Source organism: Diorhabda carinulata, chromosome 9 (genome assembly GCF_026250575.1).
Source record: "Diorhabda carinulata isolate Delta chromosome 9, icDioCari1.1, whole genome shotgun sequence".
In the NCBI taxonomy this organism is placed as follows: Eukaryota; Metazoa; Arthropoda; class Insecta; order Coleoptera; family Chrysomelidae; genus Diorhabda; species Diorhabda carinulata.
The window spans coordinates 349,397-366,490 of record NC_079468.1 but is presented as its reverse complement, the minus strand read 5'-3'; the positions used below and the strand labels follow the sequence as shown (position 1 = coordinate 366,490).

Here is a 17,094-nt window from a genome sequence, read left to right as displayed (position 1 = left end):
TAGTATTTAGTTTCAAATAGACATTTACCGTTCATATAATTAACGATTTTTAGTGGTTCAAATATAAATTGGAATTTGTGAATAAATTAGTGTCGTGTAAGTGCAAACTCTAGCGTTCGCGCAGTGCTAACGCGATTTTTAAAGTTTATAAATTGAAAAACCAATAAAAATGATCAAAAGGGTAACGCAATGGACCCCATTGTGACCAAGGATAAGAATGTAGGCCGAGAAAGACTTGAAGAAATGAAATAGAAGAAGTCTTAAGAGGTCTTAATATAGAAAACCGGAAAGCAAAATGCTGGAAGACAAGACAAACGATAAATTATAAAGAAAACGACGAATAATCAATGTGAAGAAAGGATTTTAAGGCACTAAAATCGATCGGATTGAAAGGCTTGATGATGATGATGATGATGATGATGATGAAGATGATAATAATAAAAAAAAATAGAAACAGAGATATTTGAAACTAATTTAGTAAATGTACTAATTACCGTTTATGTTTAGATTTTTTTCGTCAGAGGTATACAACTAGGATTGAGAATCACTGCTCTAAAACAACAATCGTTGCCTCTGTTGATAAACCAATTTATTTGTTGAAGTATAGGGTTAATTGAAAGGCCGTTTAGCAACGTCAGATGGATCGAAACACGAAAACGTAGTTGTAGTGAAAGCGATTTGATTAAATTAACTAGAAACGTTCTACCTAGAAAATCCTCATTCAATAAAACTATAAAAATAGTTTTAAAATCAAATATATGAAAATATTACAGATACAAGTGAAGTAGAACGCTCAAATCCACACGACCAACGAACTAGAAACAATTTTTAGGATACGGTACGGAAATTCAATATGAAACTTACAACACGAATCGAATTCCTCAATTTCGTGCGATAAAAAGGATTCATAAGGTTATAGTAGTATGCAACACTCCCTCTAGGTCCTAGAATACGCTATACATAATCTCATCCTCGGACCTGGTGATCTTCGCTTTGACTTGCGTCCTTTCATCCTCCAAGTTTCTCTAATCTTTAAACGACTATTGAATCTTTAACCTCAAATCTTCTTTCAGTGGTTCCACCATGTGGTAGTCACGGGGTGATAAGTCCGGATCGTAGGGGGGCTCTCCAAACATAGTTATTCTACGCAGCGTATGCTAGGGATCATGGGGCTCATTCTCGACGGTTTCGCCACCATTTTGGCATATACCATATCGAAATCGTCAAATTTTGTTGTATTATTTCAGATTTTTGAAGGTAAATAGTTGATCTTCAGGTTTATTGTTGAAATTACAATGTAGATTACGAGGTTTGGTTATAAAATATCGAGACTGCGCGCCTAGATGGCGCCGTAGACGTTGGGTATCTAGATATCTTGTTTATACAGTTCTCAAATCTCTAATTTCTCTTTAAATTGAACAAAATACCGATTGATTGCTATAAATTGTTGCAAGAGGTCTATGAGGACAATTCTCTATCTAGTTTGCGTGGTGTAAGCGCTTTAGTGAAGGTCGACGTGGCACTGAAGATGACCAGCGTCCAGATCGTCCCGTGACTGTTTCAAATCCGGAAACAGTTACCAAAATCAATCAAATTATGCGTGCAGATTATCGAATTAGGATCCGGATGATTGCTGAGGCTGTAAACGCCGATAAAGAAACGATTAGAAAAATTTTAGACATGACAAAAGTCTGTGCGAAGTTGGTATCAAAAAATGCTAGGAAAAGCTTTGAAAAGGGACCCGATTTGAGCGAAAAACGTCCAGCCCTCACCGAAGCGCCTTTTCCATCAATGGAAAAAACTATGGAAATGTGCGTGGCTTTTTTTTGGTATCGAGTTTAGTTATTTAATATCCAGACCTCGTATAGAAATATATAAACGCGATAAGAAAAGCCAGAAACGGCTGCATTTGTGTCTGATATAACGTATAAATCAAAAAGATGAAAGGAAATTTTTTCAAGGTAACGCGACGCTACATGAGGTTTTCCAGATATTACAATCGTTTATGTTTATGGACTTGAGGAGATTTCGAAGAATGGAGTTATCCCACCGAAGATAACAGTGAATTTTTCGGTTTATGGCGGACGATTTACACAAATTGACGGCTTGCTCAAAATCTGTGAACCAAATACAATTTTTTCGGGCGGAAAATATGGAAAACGCGACATTATATTATTTTCTTTACTATTTCTAGTTTTAAAACGATAAAAGAAACACAGAACTTTAACGTAAAATTTATTTTTAAATTGCAATTAAAATCTACATCGAAAATACACCAAATTTTGAGGATGTTCAATGTATAATAAAAAAGCCTTCGAACTTTTAAACAATTTATTACAAATTCTTGTGTATTCTTTAATTTTTTATCAGATGTGTTTCGTTTCGTTTATTTTGAAACGGTTTTACGTATCGAAGAAAAATGATAACCGTATTTTCGATCCGTCATCTCTTAAACAAATCCAGTTCGAAAATATTCTAATAGTCGAAAGTTTCGCAAAGAACATGCGTTCAAATAAATTCGATACAATAAAACAGATTTGAAATCTGTTACACGGAAAAATCCGGATATCAGTAAAGGCAACATAGTTTTTCCTACTGTTATTTTCTGTACGAGGATTGTCCCGATAAATAAAACACGAAAGCCTTAAATTCTTTTTTGTTTAAAAATCTTTGACCTCCGAGAGTTGTTTTTTCAAGTCTGCGAACGAGAAATAATCCGAGGGGACTAAATCAGACGAATAGGGTGCACGAAGTTGTAATTGAAACTTCAATTTATTAATTTCGAACCGTTTCAGTTCCTTTGATTGTTTTTTTTTTGTGAAACGGATCAAAAACTAAAACTTTTGTTTTATTCTGAGCAAACGCGGCGTCCATCTTGGGTACAGCTTCCTCATGTCAAAGTTGAAATGCGATGTACCAGCTTTTGAAATGACGATCCGCTTTATGGATTTTCATCAACATTTCTGGAGTCGTAACCTCAAATTTGAAACATTTGATCTTCAAATTGTGTACTTTCTAATACAGTGGGTATTTAACAAGCAACTACCGCCATCTCTAGATCGCGCCAGGTACTTCTGGAACCATCCTCTTGTTCTCTGGGTATTTTAATATTTTTTAATTAAGTGTTTGCATCCCTATTCTGTTTTAACTAATTTTTTGACGATTTTCCACATTCTATTTTGATATTTTGATAGTTAATTGAAGAACCTAATTCGATTAGGCTTTTGAAACATCGAATTAATAATAAATTAAGGCTGCGGAACTTATTTAGACTTGGAAAATTCGAGTGAGGTATCATTTTAGAATGTTATATAATAATTATATGTATTTCGGTTACTGTATGCGGTGGTTAAAGTTGGAAGTTTGTAATTTAGAGTTGTTTTAGAACTCACGTTACCGTTTTCAACTTCAGGTAGACGATATTTTATTTATATTTATTTGTTTGACAAAGGGCATAACCAAGATCGCAGATTGAGTTAGAAATAAATGCATTAAAATAGATTATATAAGAGCCAATCTGTAAATTTTAAATGCCACGAAACTAAACGAGATAGAGCTGATAAACACTCGAATATCACAATCCCTTTTTGTAGATTTGGTTTTTTGATTTTAGAGGGGTGTTTATGAAGGTTATTTTTATGTAGAAAAAAATTAAGAACGTCGATTGGTTGCACAGAATTTGATATAGGACGTTTCAAACTTGTTCGAATATGTATTAAAAAACATATCCGTGTTTAAAAAATCATTCGTGCCAAAATAATTATGGCATTGAGTTGAAATAATAGAGGGGTGTTTATGAAGGTTATTTTTATGTAGAAAAAAATTAAGAACGTCGATTGGTTGCACAGAATTGGATATAGGACGTTTCAAACTTGTTCGAATATGTATTAAAAAACATATCCGTGTTTAAAAAATCATTCATGCCAAAATAATTAGAGCATTGAGTTGAAATAATAGAGGGGTGTTTATGAAGGTTATTTTTATGTAGAAAAAAATTAAGAACGTCGATTGGTTGCACAGAATTGGATATAGAACGTTTCAAACTTGTTCGAATATGTATTAAAAAACATATCCGTGTTTAAAAAATCATTCATGCCAAAATAATTAGAGCATTGAGTTGAAATAATAGAGGGGTGTTTATGAAGGTTATTTTTATGTAGAAAAAAATTAAGAACGTCGATTGGTTGCACAGAATTGAATATAGGACGTTTCAAACTTGTTCGAATATGTATTAAAAAACATATCCGTGTTTAAAAAATCATTCGTGCCAAAATAATTATGGCATTGAGTTGAAATAATAGAGGGGTGTTTATGAAGGTTATTTTTATGTAGAAAAAAATTAAGAACGTCGATTGGTTGCACAGAATTGGATATAGGACGTTTCAAACTTGTTCGAATATGTATTAAAAAACATATCCGTGTTTAAAAAATCATTCGTGCCAAAATAATTATGGCATTGAGTTGAAATAATAGAGGGGTGTTTATGAAAGTTATTTTTATGTAGAAAAAAATTAAGAACGTCGATTGGTTGCACAGAATTGGATATAGGACGTTTCAAACTTGTTCGAATATGTATTAAAAAACATATCCGTGTTTAAAAAATCATTCATGCCAAAATAATTAGAGCATTGAGTTGAAATAATAGAGGGGTGTTTATGAAGGTTATTTTTATGTAGAAAAAAATTAAGAACGTCGATTGGTTGCACAGAATTGGATATAGGACGTTTCAAACTTGTTCGAATATGTATTAAAAAACATATCCGTGTTTAAAAAATCATTCGTGCCAAAATAATTATGGCATTGAGTTGAAATAATAGAGGGGTGTTTATGAAGGTTATTTTTATGTAGAAAAAAATTAAGAACGTCGATTGGTTGCACAGAATTGGATATAGGACGTTTCAAACTTGTTCGAATATGTATTAAAAAACATATCCGTGTTTAAAAAATCATTCATGCCAAAATAATTAGAGCATTGAGTTGAAATAATAGAGGGGTGTTTATGAAGGTTATTTTTATGTAGAAAAAAATTAAGAACGTCGATTGGTTGCACAGAATTGGATATAGGACGTTTCAAACTTGTTCGAATATGTATTAAAAAACATATCCGTGTTTAAAAAATCATTCGTGCCAAAATAATTATGGCATTGAGTTGAAATAATAGAGGGGTGTTTATGAAAGTTATTTTTATGTAGAAAAAAATTAAGAACGTCGATTGGTTGCACAGAATTGGATATAGGACGTTTCAAACTTGTTCGAATATGTATTAAAAAACATATCCGTGTTTAAAAAATCATTCATGCCAAAATAATTAGAGCATTGAGTTGAAATAATAGAGGGGTGTTTATGAAGGTTATTTTTATGTAGAAAAAAATTAAGAACGTCGATTGGTTGCACAGAATTGGATATAGGACGTTTCAAACTTGTTCGAATATGTATTAAAAAACATATCCGTGTTTAAAAAATCATTCGTGCCAAAATAATTATGGCATTGAGTTGAAATAATAGAGGGGTGTTTATGAAGGTTATTTTTATGTAGAAAAAAATTAAGAACGTCGATTGGTTGCACAGAATTGAATATAGGACGTTTCAAACTTGTTCGAATATGTATTAAAAAACATATCCGTGTTTAAAAAATCATTCGTGCCAAAATAATTATGGCATTGAGTTGAAATAATAGAGGGGTGTTTATGAAGGTTATTTTTATGTAGAAAAAAATTAAGAACGTCGATTGGTTGCACAGAATTGAATATAGGACGTTTCAAACTTGTTCGAATATGTATTAAAAAACATATCCGTGTTTAAAAAATCATTCGTGCCAAAATAATTATGGCATTGAGTTGAAATAATAGAGGGATGTTTATGAAGGTTATTTTTATGTAGAAAAAAATTAAGAACGTCGATTGGTTGCACAGAATTTGATATAGGACGTTTCAAACTTGTTCGAATATGTATTAAAAAACATATCCGTGTTTAAAAAATCATTCGTGCCAAAATAATTATGGCATTGAGTTGAAATAATAGAGGGGTGTTTGTGAAGGTTATTTTTATGTAGAAAAAAATTAAGAACGTCGATTGGTTGCACAGAATTGGATATAGGACGTTTCAAACTTGTTCGAATATGTATTAAAAAACATATCCGTGTTTAAAAAATCATTCATGCCAAAATAATTATGGCATTGAGTTGAAATAATAGAGGGGTGTTTATGAAGGTTATTTTTATGTAGAAAAAAATTAAGAACGTCGATTGGTTGCACAGAATTGGATATAGGACGTTTCAAACTTGTTCGAATATGTATTAAAAAACATATCCGTGTTTAAAAAATCATTCATGCCAAAATAATTAGAGCATTGAGTTGAAATAATAGAGGGGTGTTTATGAAGGTTATTTTTATGTAGAAAAAAATTAAGAACGTCGATTGGTTGCACAGAATTGGATATAGGACGTTTCAAACTTGTTCGAATATGTATTAAAAAACATATCCGTGTTTAAAAAATCATTCGTGCCAAAATAATTAGAGCATTGAGTTGAAATAATAGAGGGGTGTTTATGAAGGTTATTTTTATGTAGAAAAAAATTAAGAACGTCGATTGGTTGCACAGAATTGGATAAAGGACGTTTCAAACTTGTTCGAATATGTATTAAAAAACATATCCGTGTTTAAAAAATCATTCGTGCCAAAATAATTATGGCATTGAGTTGAAATAATAGAGGGGTGTTTGTGAAGGTTATTTTTATGTAGAAAAAAATTAAGAACGTCGATTGGTTGCACAGAATTGGATATAGGACGTTTCAAACTTGTTCGAATATGTATTAAAAAACATATCCGTGTTTAAAAAATCATTCATGCCAAAATAATTATGGCATTGAGTTGAAATAATAGAGGGGTGTTTATGAAGGTTATTTTTATGTAGAAAAAAATTAAGAACGTCGATTGGTTGCACAGAATTGGATATAGGACGTTTCAAACTTGTTCGAATATGTATTAAAAAACATATCCGTGTTTAAAAAATCATTCGTGCCAAAATAATTATGGCATTGAGTTGAAATAATAGAGGGGTGTTTGTGAAGGTTATTTTTATGTAGAAAAAAATTAAGAACGTCGATTGGTTGCACAGAATTGGATATAGGACGTTTCAAACTTGTTCGAATATGTATTAAAAAACATATCCGTGTTTAAAAAATCATTCGTGCCAAAATAATTATGGCATTGAGTTGAAATAATAGAGGGGTGTTTATGAAGGTTATTTTTATGTAGAAAAAAATTAAGAACGTCGATTGGTTGCACAGAATTGGATATAGGACGTTTCAAACTTGTTCGAATATGTATTAAAAAACATCTCCGTGTTTAAAAAATCATTCGTGCCAAAATAATTATGGCATTGAGTTGAAATAATAGAGGGGTGTTTATGAAGGTTATTTTTATGTAGAAAAAAATTAAGAACGTCGATTGGTTGCACAGAATTGGATATAGGACGTTTCAAACTTGTTCGAATATGTATTAAAAAACATATCCGTGTTTAAAAAATCATTCATGCCAAAATAATTAGAGCATTGAGTTGAAATAATAGAGGGGTGTTTATGAAGGTTATTTTTATGTAGAAAAAAATTAAGAACGTCGATTGGTTGCACAGAATTGGATATAGGACGTTTCAAACTTGTTCGAATATGTATTAAAAAACATATCCGTGTTTAAAAAATCATTCGTGCCAAAATAATTATGGCATTGAGTTGAAATAATAGAGGGGTGTTTATGAAGGTTATTTTTATGTAGAAAAAAATTAAGAACGTCGATTGGTTGCACAGAATTGGATATAGGACGTTTCAAACTTGTTCGAATATGTATTAAAAAACATATCCGTGTTTAAAAAATCATTCGTGCCAAAATAATTATGGCATTGAGTTGAAATAATAGAGGGGTGTTTATGAAGGTTATTTTTATGTAGAAAAAAATTAAGAACGTCGATTGGTTGCACAGAATTGGATATAGGACGTTTCAAACTTGTTCGAATATGTATTAAAAAACATATCCGTGTTTAAAAAATCATTCGTGCCAAAATAATTATGGCATTGAGTTGAAATAATAGAGGGATGTTTTTGAAGGTTATTTTTATGTAGAAAAAAATTAAGAACGTCGATTGGTTGCACAGAATTGGATATAGGACGTTTCAAACTTGTTCGAATATGTATTAAAAAACATATCCGTGTTTAAAAAATCATTCGTGCCAAAATAATTATGGCATTGAGTTGAAATAATAGAGGGGTGTTTATGAAGGTTATTTTTATGTAGAAAAAAATTAAGAACGTCGATTGGTTGCACAGAATTGGATAAAGGACGTTTCAAACTTGTTCGAATATGTATTAAAAAACATATCCGTGTTTAAAAAATCATTCGTGCCAAAATAATTATGGCATTGAGTTGAAATAATAGAGGGATGTTTATGAAGGTTATTTTTATGTAGAAAAAAATTCCGATATAGATTGAATCCCTAGAATCAGAAATAAGAGAGGAGAAAATCCAGGACGTCGAAAATATCTGTTGGTTTATTTTAAAACATATAGTATTACCCTCGTATGCTCAAAACAAGTTAGCGTTAACATAATAAAAGTTTCCTGAATCAGTTTTTGACATATATTTAACAAAATTATTACCTTTTGTACCGTTTTCTAAATATATATATATAAAATAATTTAAGATAAAACTCTTCATCTCAATTTGTGCCGGTTTTTCCTCAACTTAAATGAAGTTTCTACCCAAAATTTCAATAAATATTAGTTCTATTGGATTTCCCCAACACTTAAAAACGTATTCTATACTAATAACTGCAGTTTCCGAAACCCGTATACCAATTTTTTAGTAAGTTGTTGTGAGTTTATTACTTACGCGAGTATCTAGGCGTCGTGGGTCGCCGCGCAACTTCCAAAACTGTTGGGAGTTGAGGTTTCAGTTCGCGTTTCAACTCCGACTCAGATAGATACAATTTTCCGCGATATAGGAACAGTTTACGTTTCAGATATTGATGTCTGTTTTCGAGACATACGTAGTGAGATAAAAGAAAATTTCGAGGTATGCACTACACAGACATTTTTGGAAATTAATTTTTTTTTTTTAATACTAATTCAAAGTTTTATTTCATATTATAATTAAACTTGAATTTTTCACGTATATTATAACATATTTAGTAACGTAATTTTGATAAATCGATTATTTTATTTACATTTATTAATTCTGATTATGTAACTTCAAAAAAATTTTTTTTATTTTCCTCTCCGAACGTTGTTTTAAGAGATTTTAGTTTTTCTGGTCAAAGGTCGAGAATATGAAGTGGTGTAATAAGATTTTCAGAGGGAAAAAGAACAGCTTTGACCCTCGGTTATATCCCAAACGTAATTTAATAAAAAAGCACCTTTCAAATAATATTTTAAAAGCAAAGATTTTTCTTGTATGTTTCTATATATAAACGTGCCAAATTTGGTTTGGATCCGTGTCTTTTACGATCTAAAGACTGAATAATTTAAATAGGGGAAATCGGTTGTAATATTTATTGAAAATTAGTTTGTATCCGGTACTAATTAATTTCGTTATTTCGAAACTGTGGAATATACTCGAAATGACAATTATGGTATCTACGATTTTGAATCGGAGCCATGTCATATTAAAACAATGCCGAGCATGATGAACGAGCCCAGAAACAGTCTTCAACATCGAGAGCTCATACTAACACGTACCAAAAGGGATTTTCAGAATTTGCATCCGTCAGTATATAGTGGATATGATGGATTAGGTCAACGATAATGTAGTTTAGGCTATAGAGGCTATTTTAGAACAAAAAAATAACTAGAAAAGACAAAAATATCTCTTGAAAAACTAATAATAAATACCCAAATCGTTGGATGTGCAAATATTGTCTAATACAGTGGATTTCAAGCAACTACCGCCATCTTAAGGTCAGGTCAAGTACCATCTTCGTATCCGGTAGATTAAGCTGTTTATATTTACCCGAAAACTTGATTGAGATCGTTCGATGTTTAGTTAGAATTATAGAAAAACTATTTTGAAAGAATTCAATTTAGATAAAAACTTTTTTTGGTCACCATTGAATAAAGAAACTTCTCTTTCAACTTCTTTTGTTAAAGTAGTATTGACTGAGATCTGTCGAATCGATTCACAATCGACGCATACTAAAGTCGATTACATTACAGTCTGAGAATTTTAATCTTTTTACTAAAAAAACGTGAATGAAAACTGTTTGTGGCATTTCAAATAAAACGAAAATAGTTGATAAATTTAGACAGAATAAATATTTTCATTTGTTTTATTACTTTAAACTTTTATCTAGAATCGTGATAACTAATTTGTTTGGATTGTAGGAATTAACAAAAAACTACTTAAATAACGTAAAACTTTGAATAATTTGCTTTACACTTGTCATTTTGACGTATAGACAAAATACAAATCAATATCTACCTTTACGCAAAATGCAAAACTGATTTACAGATTTTGACTAATAGAAATCGGTCACTTTGAAATCTGAATCCTCTGGTAACCATGCTGAAGTTCTCGTAGCTCTATACTTTATTGAAGGTCACGTGGACTGGATAAAGTTATCCGGAAACGATCGAAGATTTACGTGGACAAAATGGACGAGGTTTCAAAACGTCATTTTATATTGAACGCGCTACGATATGCAGACGAGTGGCCCCCAAAGTCATATCACCTAACACCCTGTGATTTCTTCCTGTGGGGTCTTTTCAAAGACCGCGTTTTTGCCGGAGGACCACGCAGCTTTCCCGACCTTCGAACTGCAATCGAAGGAAAAATTTGAAAATCTTCATGGTATCCATGCTGAAGTTATCTGTTGGGTCTTCTCAAAGAGGGCAATTTTCTCCAAATCCAAATTTGTTTCTTGACTTTCACGTATTCAGTATACAATAAAATGATAATCAAAAATTGTCTTGCATTCATGAGGGAGTACTTGTACTAAAACCACATTTCAGTCCTTCAAAGCTTGTAGAATAGTTGGAAATTTTGAAGGAAAATTCTGTTTACTATTTGTTAAATATCATCGACGTTATTTATGGTCTATGGAAATGAATTTTTACCAAATTAAAATTCTGTCTCATAATTTGTGTATGACACAACGTTTTCCGATACTGATAATGATAGATGAGTTTTGTTTGGTTGGACTAGTCAGTGAGTTGTGGCGTTTTCACCTAGAACGTCGATTACATTTTGAAAATTGCAGTATTTACGTGAAAAGTGCCAAAAATTAGATATATGAGAATCGAAATCTATTTAATAAGCTTCGACTTATAGCCAGTGATGACTAGAGATTTTTGGTGTACCTGGAAGATGTAGACTTTCAACTGAATAAGCATAAACCAAAACAACAACTCGCCTATTAGTAAACAAGGTCATAGATATAGGCTACTAAATAAAAAATTCAAAACGAGTGTTACCACAAGTTTTGTGTGTCAAACAAGGACTGAACGTCGGATGATACATCAATCAAATAATGCCCAAAGTAGCCTCAATTTTACGTCTTTTATTTTGTAGCAAAGTTCGACCACGATTGTATCCAAAAAACTAGCTAAACTCGGTGGTTCCAGAAGGTGCTTAATCACCACCAAGTCGAAACGAGTTCATCCTAAACTAACCTACCATAACCTAAACTAACCTAACCTAAACATAACCTAACCTAACATAAACTAACCTAACCTAAACATAACCTAAACTAACCTAACATAACCTAAACTAACCTAACATAATTTAAACTAACCTAACCTAAACATAACCTAACCTAAACATAACCTAACCTAAACTAACCTAACATAATCTAACCTAAACATAACCTAACCTAAACTGACCTAAACATAACCTAACATAACCTAAACTAACCTAACCTAAACATAACCTAACATAACCTAAACTAACCTAACCTAAACTAACCTAAACATAACCTAACCTAACATAACCTAAACATAATCTAACCTAAACATAACCTAACCTAACTAACCTAACATAACCTAAACTAACCTAACCTAAACTAACCTAACCTAAACATAACCTAACCTAACCTAACCTAAACATAACCTAACCTAAACTAACCTAACATAATCTAACCTAAACATAACCTAACCTAAACTAACCTAACATAACCTAACCTAAACTAACCTAACCTAAACATAACCTAACCTAAACATAACCTAACCTAACCTAAACTAACCTAACCTAAACATAACCTAACCTAAACTAACCTAACATAATTTAAACTAACCTAACCTAAACATAACCTAACCTAAACTAACCTAACATAACCTAAACATAACCTAACCTAAACTAACCTAACTTGCTGTTGGTTAAGAAAATTTTTTATTCAGATAGCACTCGTAAGCCAATACGTTTTGAGTACGTTCACCATTAAAAAAGTCAAACTTTGATGATGGCAATAACAAATTTGACATCATCACATCGATGTTGCCATATCTCAAAACTTGGGTATCAATCTTATATCGATAAAAGATAAAATTTAAAATATTTTTCAAACTACCCTGTAAAATATTGTTAAACTCCATATTATTGGAACAAAAAGTGTTTAAAAATGTGAGTGCATACAGGGTGTTATATTTGAAATAATATTTAGTCATATTGTTTTTTTTTTCGAATCTGCATTGTATCGATAATTATTCAAATTTTTTCGTATCTATTTACACTTAACACTTAAAATAATTTATTCATAAATATCGCTTAAGCCATTTTCGTTCTTTTCACTACGACTATTTATTTAAAATTAACTAACTGCGTTTACACAAATCATTTATATACCTAAATAAAATTCTACAAAGTTCTACAAGAAAAATAAATAAATAGACTTTCCTAGAAATTATTTAGAAGAAATACTGTAAATAAACCGCCTGTTTTAATAAAAAGTTCTAAAAAGTAACATTAAAAACACGTTAACGAATTATAAAAAGCAGGCGTCGCGCGAATTTGTCGAATTTTAAAATGCCTTGAGTGTTTTGCCTAAACTTCCCGTTTGAATAGCTTAAAATTTTCAATTTTCACCATTTTTTGTTTGTTTGAAACATACTACGGTGAAGTTGTCGAAATGGAGTTGAAGTTTTATCAATAAAACATTGGGAAAACTCTTTTCTACTTACAATATGATATGGAGAGTGCGTGATTCTTCAACATTGTCAAAATGTAATAATTTTCTCGCGAAAATCAAAGTCGAAAGATTCGCGAATATGGAAAACGTTTTATCATGAAAGCTTCATGAATAAAACATGGAAATGGAACAATGAGTAACATGCAATCGCAAAAAAATATTTCCTAAGAATGAACATTTTTAATGAATAATAAATACCCTCAACAAGATTTTCTGTCCAGAATATGATGAAAAAAAAAAAAGCGAAATATCTTTTGTTGCCACAAAGAGCAACCATTCCATCAAACGGCATCAAAGGTCGGTGTTACTTGATGCAGAAATTCATTTGCATAAATTTAAATATGAAGGATTAACCGGTGGATGTATTTGGGCTGCCGACGTTCGACTAATTATTATAATAATTATTAACAAACACAATTAAACATTCTGAATCTGTATGAAAAGAAAATCACAATTGTTACTTATATTTTGAGATATGGCAACACTGATATGTCAAAACTGACATTGCTATCGTGAAATTTGACGTTTTTAATTGTGTTATTTTGATTTCTATAAACCTTGTCCTCGCATCGGTTCAACTTAGTTCATATTGATTGTCATTACCATCAGGATTAATAACCACCACAACTTTCGAGGCGGATTAAAACAAAAGTTTAGACTTTTGAAGGTGAAGCATCATCTCGAGTGCACGAAGCTATTGTTGTCAGATTTGACGTATTCACATTATCAATGGTGAACGTACTCAGAACGTATTGTCATACGAGTGGTGTTTGATTTGTTGTGAATCGTTATAATATTGAATTTGTTTGGAAGCAATAACAACAAATATTTATAATTCGATATGGTTTCTGAGCTGCTGGCACGGAGTAAATTCTGGTACTTGTACCAAATTGTCATGGAGATAACCCCCGCTCGAAGACAGGCTCACCACCTACAGAAGATGATGAATCTTTGGATAAATTCCATCATAATTTGGCTAGCATTTAGCAGCGATTCTAATAGAGGTCCAGGTGCACCCCTAGGGGTCAACGGGAAGCTCTACGACAAAAGTCTACTTGAATTTCCATAGTTATATTTGAGTCTGAGACTCAAACAGACAAATCTACTTCTAAAACTTGATACAAACCAATATATGCAGTTCTAGATCTAGTATCTTCTTATGATATAATTCCCGTGTTAAAAAAAGGCCAGGGACGAAAGTGAAGATGAAGAAGACATCCAATTTGATCCAGATGCTGAACCAGATGCTCCTATAGTAAGAGAAACCGATGCAGCGCGTTTGTTTGGTCAGGAACTTTTTTAAACTGTATCAGCTCTGGTTAAAAGTTTATATTTTAGCCCTTATTTGATTACTTTCCTATAGGTTAATGAAGAAATCTCGTGCATTACACTCAAATTTTCAATTATATCCCGTTCAGTACCTCGAAGGAATTTCCGTCAAACCTAACCTAACCAAACAGAATCGCTCGTCAAATGTCTCGCTCATTTACCAAGCAGTTATTAAATAAAGTAATATATCAGACGTTGTATACAAATTAATCACGGAATGTGCTCAACGAGCCGTATATATTTCCAGTAACTTTTCATAATGTTCCTCATATATTGTTTTCCTAAAACGCATCGCGGAAAATCTACCGGGTAAACATACAACGTTATTTTTAAGATAAAACCTTTTTAACGAGGATTCAGAATTGATTTTACAAATATACACCGTATGGAAAAAGCTGGAGAGAAAGTAATTGTTCGAAAGAAAATATTTATTTCGACATCAGATGCGAAAAAAATTGATAATTCACAAAATTGCCAAAACTGTACATGCCTGTATCGACTGATTGTATTCAAACTTTTCCTACCCTAATGAAACAAAAATTATATCAAAAACACATCAAAATATAAAAAATTTCTTGTACAAAGACTGATTGCGGCGCTGTTTACATAGGACAGACATCTCAGTATTTAGAAAATAGACTAAAAGATCATCAAGATTCAAAAAGTCTTGGAACTGAATGAAAAAAAATCGATTCTTATCATAAGAAACTTTAATTTACAACGTAAGAACAAAATGGTATAAGAAAGGTCTTCAGGATATTTGGATTTCGTATTTAAGAAAAGGACTTGAGTCTTGAAGGACGTTATCCAAATATTTCTCAAAACTAAAAACAAAAATCTAAAAAACCAAAAATTAAAGAAGTATTATTATATATCAAGTACTTTATACTGATTGCGGCGCTGTTTATATAGGACAGACATCTCGGTATTTGGAAAATAGATTAAACGGTCATCAAGATTCAAAAAGTCTTAGAACTGAATCGAATACACGAAAAAGACAATTGCAGATGAGTTGATTGGTGGCTGCTACATATTTTTGAGATGTAAAAACTAAGGAAGTTTATAGTACAATTAGTGACGGAAGATATTGCAGAAAACTGAATGAAAAAATCAATTCTTATCATAAAAAACTTCTATTTACAACATAAGAACAGAAAAAAAGAAGTATTATTATATATCAAGTACTTTATACTGATTGCGGCGGTGTTTACATAGGACAGACATCTCGGTATTTGGAAAATAGACTAAAAGATCATCAAGATTGAAAAAGTCTTGGAATTGAATCGAATACACGAAAAAGACAATTGCAGATGAGTTGATTGGTGGCTGCTACATATTTTTGAGATGTAAAAACTAAGGAAGTTTGTAGTACAATTAGTGACGGAAGATATTGCAGAAAACTGAATGAAAAAATCAATTCTTATCATAAAAAACTTCTATTTACAACATAAGAACAGAAAAAAAGAAGTATTATTATATATCAAGTACTTTATACTGATTGCGGCGGTGTTTACATAGGACAGACATCTCGGTATTTGGAAAATAGACTAAAAGATCATCAAGATTGAAAAAGTCTTGGAATTGAATCGAATACACGAAAAAGACAATTGCAGATGAGTTGATTGGTGGCTGCTACATATTTTTGAGATGTAAAAACTAAGGAAGTTTGTAGTACAATTAGTGACGGAAGATATTGCAGAAAACTGAATGAAAAAATCAATTCTTATCATAAAAAACTTCTATTTACAACATAAGAACAGAAAAAAAGAAGTATTATTATATATCAAGTACTTTATACTGATTGCGGCGGTGTTTACATAGGACAGACATCTCGGTATTTGGAAAATAGACTAAAAGATCATCAAGATTGAAAAAGTCTTGGAATTGAATCGAATACACGAAAAAGACAATTGCAGATGAGTTGATTGGTGGCTGCTACATATTTTTGAGATGTAAAAACTAAGGAAGTTTGTAGTACAATTAGTGACGGAAGATATTGCAGAAAACTGAATGAAAAAATCAATTCTTATCATAAAAAACTTCTATTTACAACATAAGAACAGAAAAAAAGAAGTATTATTATATATCAAGTACTTTATACTGATTGCGGCGCTGTTTATATAGGACAGACATCTCGGTATTTGGAAAATAGACTAAAAGATCATCAAGATTGAAAAAGTCTTGGAATTGAATCGAATACACGAAAAAGTCAACTACAAATACAAATAAGTTATGGTTGTTATATTTTTGAGATGTAAAAACTAAGAAAAAATATTTTCTTTCAAATTAAAACAAATTTCTATTTTGTTTTTATGTTCTATTGGTTAATATAAATACGCAAATTCGAGTCAAATCATATTTTGATAAAGACAGCAAGTCGAAACGTCAAATTTTTACGTGTATTTAAAAATAAGACACGATTTAGAATTATACAAACTTATAAAGGAAAAAATTCACATAATTGGACCCAAACAACAGATGGAATGGTTCGTAGCCCATCAATGGTGTTATTGGGGATTTGTAAAAAGGAATAACTCCTTTAAGACAATCTTAAACGTGGCCAATTGTGATCTACCCGGTAAACTTGAATAGTGAATT

At 31.4% G+C, this 17,094-nt stretch overlaps 1 protein-coding gene across 3 annotated transcripts in view; it reads left to right on the top strand.

Annotated features, from left to right (window-relative positions):
* The window catches only part of LOC130898001 (cadherin-87A), a 178,957-nt gene that overhangs the window by 58,333 nt on the left and 103,530 nt on the right, over window positions 1-17,094 (top strand). Inside the window, exon 1 of one of the 3 annotated variants that reach the window (XM_057807018.1) lies at window positions 8,945-9,065. The exons of the other annotated variants lie outside the window; for them this stretch is intronic. The gene's annotated coding sequence lies outside the window, so the exon portion shown is untranslated. Of the gene's footprint in view, window positions 1-8,944; window positions 9,066-17,094 lie in introns of those variants that run through there. 3 annotated transcript variants of the gene reach the window in all.